The 4,013-nt window shown below is 32.5% G+C and overlaps 1 protein-coding gene across 1 annotated transcript in view; it reads right to left on the bottom strand.

Moving 5' to 3' along the window:
- Positions 1–2,664, bottom strand: part of LOC145263126 (uncharacterized) — a 96,812-nt gene extending 94,148 nt beyond the window's left edge. The window contains exon 1 of the mRNA XM_080120066.1: positions 820–2,664. The gene's annotated coding sequence lies outside the window, so the exon portion shown is untranslated. The remainder of the gene's footprint in view (positions 1–819) is intronic.
- Positions 2,665–4,013: the final 1,349 nt, after the last annotated feature.

The following is a 4,013-nucleotide window of genomic DNA, read 5'->3' on the forward strand; positions in this document are numbered from 1 at the left end:
AGACATTCCGAGACAAAACTTGTGTAAAAAAAAAAACAAAAAAAAAAACACTGCCAAACACATACCTTCGTGTGAAATTTCATTAAAACCCGCCCAGCCGTTTTCGAGTCCATAGGGAACGAACTCACAGACACACAAAGTTCCTTATATATATATATATATATATATATATATATATATATATAGTGATGATATTATTATTATTATTGTTTCCGACATGTTACTCTAATAAATATAAAAGTTCTAGAAGAATCACGAGCACTTTCGATTCGACTGCGAATCATCTTCAGGTGCAATTGGTGAGATTGTTGAGGTGAAAGTGAACTGGAGTAAAAAGTGATTTTTATGGAACTTTTATTCTCATCTTCAATTTCGACATGAAAAAATTTTTTAACGAAAAATGAAAAAGTAATAAAAAAAAAGAAAAATAAAGCATAGTGCCTCTGTTGTATTCAACAATATTTGTTTGAATGAAAAATTATATATAAATATAGTAAGTTATGAAAATACATATGGCAATTATGCTACACAGAATATTCCGCGTTTCATCCTCGTGAGAATTCGTCAGGCTTATGCATGACGAATCCTCACGAGAATGAAACGCGGAATATTCTGTACAGCTTAATTGCCACATATATGTTCATAACTTACCACCTAGCTCTACCTATGTACTGAAAAAAATACGCATAAATTATATCTTCGTATATTAATTTATGTGATTAAATGAAGTAATCATATATATATATATATATATATATATATATATATATATATATATATATATATATATATATATATATTCTCGGATGGAGTACTTACCGGATTCTTTGAAGTTGATTGGATGGCCAGCGTTGTAACTCGCTTCGGTATAAACTCAATAAAGATATATCGTCAAATAAAATAGGAACAATAAAAAAAAATCCTTTAAAAAAAACCGATGGTAATACGGTAAGTCTCCACAAAAAATGTTTTTTAAAAAATTGAGTTCGCCTTCTTTTTATTTTGTATCACTTAAAACACGGTTTCGTGTTTTTATGTGAAAACAGCAAGTTTTTGCCTTGCAAATAGATATAGATAATCCCTCTTCCTTTCTCTTCTCTTCTCTTTCTTTTTATCTTTCCTTCTTTTTTTTTATATGTGACCTCGCGTTTCTAGAAGGGGTTCGGTCGGCATGTCGTTCCTTCACGCTTCCGTTTGTTTTTGCGACCACACTTGATTTTTTTTTTTACACTATTGAGTTACCATTTATTAGGGCCAAAAGCCACTGGAGGATAAGGATTAAGTTTGAAATGACATCATCATCGCGTGGATCCAATGAACGCGCCGGAAGAATATGCACTTTCCTTTTTCTTTTTTTTTTCTTTTAGCCTAAAATAAAATTTTGCATTTATAGTATTCGAGTTAATGTGTAGTACTTGTTCAGTGTTTAATCCTCGTTCCACAAGAGTAAACTCCTTGTAGATTCAGAAAATTTATTTATTTATTTTTGTTTTGGAACAGATAGTCTCCTTTTTAAGGGTGCCGGCTTTTTTTTTTATTTTCGGCATTAAAAACCAACTTGATGTCCAACTTGCCCCTTCGTAGGGACGCACGTAGGAGATTATACGTATAACAGCGAAGAAGCACGCATTTCCTTTTTTTTTTTAGTGTGTGTGTATGTGTGTGTGTGTGTGTGTGTGTGTGTGTGTGTGTGTGTGTGTGTTAATTCAAAAAAGTATATAAATGTTTATATTTTTTTTTTGTATTTTATTTCTCATTCGTTGACGTTTAAGAAGATTTTCGGTCACTTCCTGCGATCTTCAGTTTAAAGAGCGATCATAGAACAGGTACTTTGTTTTCCTTTGTGTTTACTGTTTCTCCTTTTGAAACACAAAATAAGAAAATGATACGTTTTTTTCAGCGATACCCCCGGAAATAGCCAGTCGTGTATTCTCTGCGCTAATAGAACTAAAGATTGCTTTAAAATAAGTAAAATAAAAACTAGATAGAGTCATGCAAATAACACACACACACAGAGAGAGAGAGAGAGAGAGAGAGAGAGAGAGAGAGAGAGAGAGAGAGAGAGAGAGAGAGTGAGTGAGAGAGAAAGGGGGGGGGGTAAGCCGAACCGTGAAAGAGGCAAGACGCTTTAAGTAAAAATATTCCGAAACCAACTTATAATATCCGTATCGCGTATCCAATATATGTTGTGCTTTTCGTGTGTTTGTGTGTGTGTGTGTGTGTGTGTGTGTGTGCGCGCGCACGCGCGTATCGCTATTTTTCTTTCCTGTTTAAAATCAAGATACGCGAAGAGTCGAATAGAATAGAAAAAAGAAGAAAGGAAAAGAAACCTTCACTGGTGGTGGTCTTTGTTTCTTTCTCCAGTTGTGGCTTTATGAATGAACAAAGTTTTGTGTGTGTGTGTGTGTGTGTGTGTGTGTGTGCGTGCGTGTTGTTTTTAACGCATGTTTTTCTTTTTCCTGAACTCTCAGGGAAATAGAAAGAGGAAGGGGTGGGCATTCACCACTTACTATAAGCAGACCGTCCCATTTTAAACCTGTAGTAAGACATACGCACCCACCCGTTGACCGCATTAGAAGATAGAGAGACGAAAGAAAGAGCGGTTGATAGGGTGTATTGGGTGTTTCAAGTTTGTAGTAAGAGTAGTCGATTTACATGTGTCCTCGGATCGCGCACTCGTTCCTAACCTGGCCGTCGGGTCTCGTGTTTGAATAAACGGGCATTTATTACTATAGACCACAAAACAGAAACAAGTGACAAAGAAACAATTATATAACAATTAAATGTTACCAAAGGCAAGATAAGCCACTTTTTAGTTTTGTTTTGTTTGGTTGTTTTGTTTTACGGCATATCAACCCTTTTCGGGTTATTTAATGCCGAATCCAGTTATTTTTGGAAATACATATTGCATCCAGTTATTTTGTAGAACGTTTTTATTCTTCGAGCTCCTTGTATCTTACAATCGCTAATTTGTAGTGTTTGGTTTCGTTGTTTTATAGTGGATTTTATCACTTTTGTTCCCTGCCGCGTATCAGAATTTTTTGGGAATTTTTGAAACCCCTAACACAAAACTGCGAATAAAATATATAAAAAAAAAAAAAACTCGTAATTTCTATTTTAAAAGTGGGTTGTTTATTTTCTTTATGGATTATATTTCCAAAATAAACTATTAAAGTTGTATAAAAAGTAATAGAAATAGTATTTTTTTTATTAAAAAAAAAACAGTAATGAAATCAATTGAATTTTACGAGTTAAGTATTTTTCAATTTTTAAACTTTAAAAATCTATCAAAATTTTTCTATTAATTCAATCTTTACGATATTTTCAGGGCCAATGTGAAATTTTATGCTCTTTCCAATAAAACGAATATAATATTTTAGACAAACGTTTTTTTTTAATTTACGCCCCCCCCCATTTTGAAATGTCTATTAAAAAGTAAATAATTAATTTACTCACCGAAGTGTTTTATATGTTATATATCACAAATTGAAGATAAAAGATCAACTAATAATATATTCAAATTAAAAACAAAAAAAGAAGTGTTTTTTTTTTAGAAATTTACCTGTAAATTCCGAAATTTAAAACCTTTTTTTTTTAAACCAAGTTTTTTTTTTTTTTTTTTTTTTTTTTAAATTGAAACCTTGGTCCTTGCTCCTTTAATTGAAAATAAAATTAGTGTTTGAATCACATTTTTCGAGTAGTTATAAGCTTGGAAAAACAGGGGGTCGAATTATTCAATATTTTTTTACGCATTCGTAAGGTAAGTTTCTGACCCTCTCCAGCAGAGCATGAATGAGTTTTGACATGGAAGAGGTTACAGTATTTCGTCTCAGGAAACCAATATCTTCAGACAGCCTGATCTCGTTTGTTTTACAATACATTGATACGAAAAAGTGCCCCCACCCCCCACACACAAATATATAACAAATAAATGTTATCAACGGCAAGATAAGTTACTCTCTACCTAACTGGATAAGTTTTCAGAGTTTTTACTTATTTAAAACTTTTATTTG

This window comes from Euprymna scolopes, chromosome 38 (assembly GCF_053919585.1).
Source record: "Euprymna scolopes isolate OS-2025 chromosome 38, ASM5391958v1, whole genome shotgun sequence".
In the NCBI taxonomy this organism is placed as follows: domain Eukaryota; kingdom Metazoa; phylum Mollusca; class Cephalopoda; order Sepiida; family Sepiolidae; genus Euprymna; species Euprymna scolopes.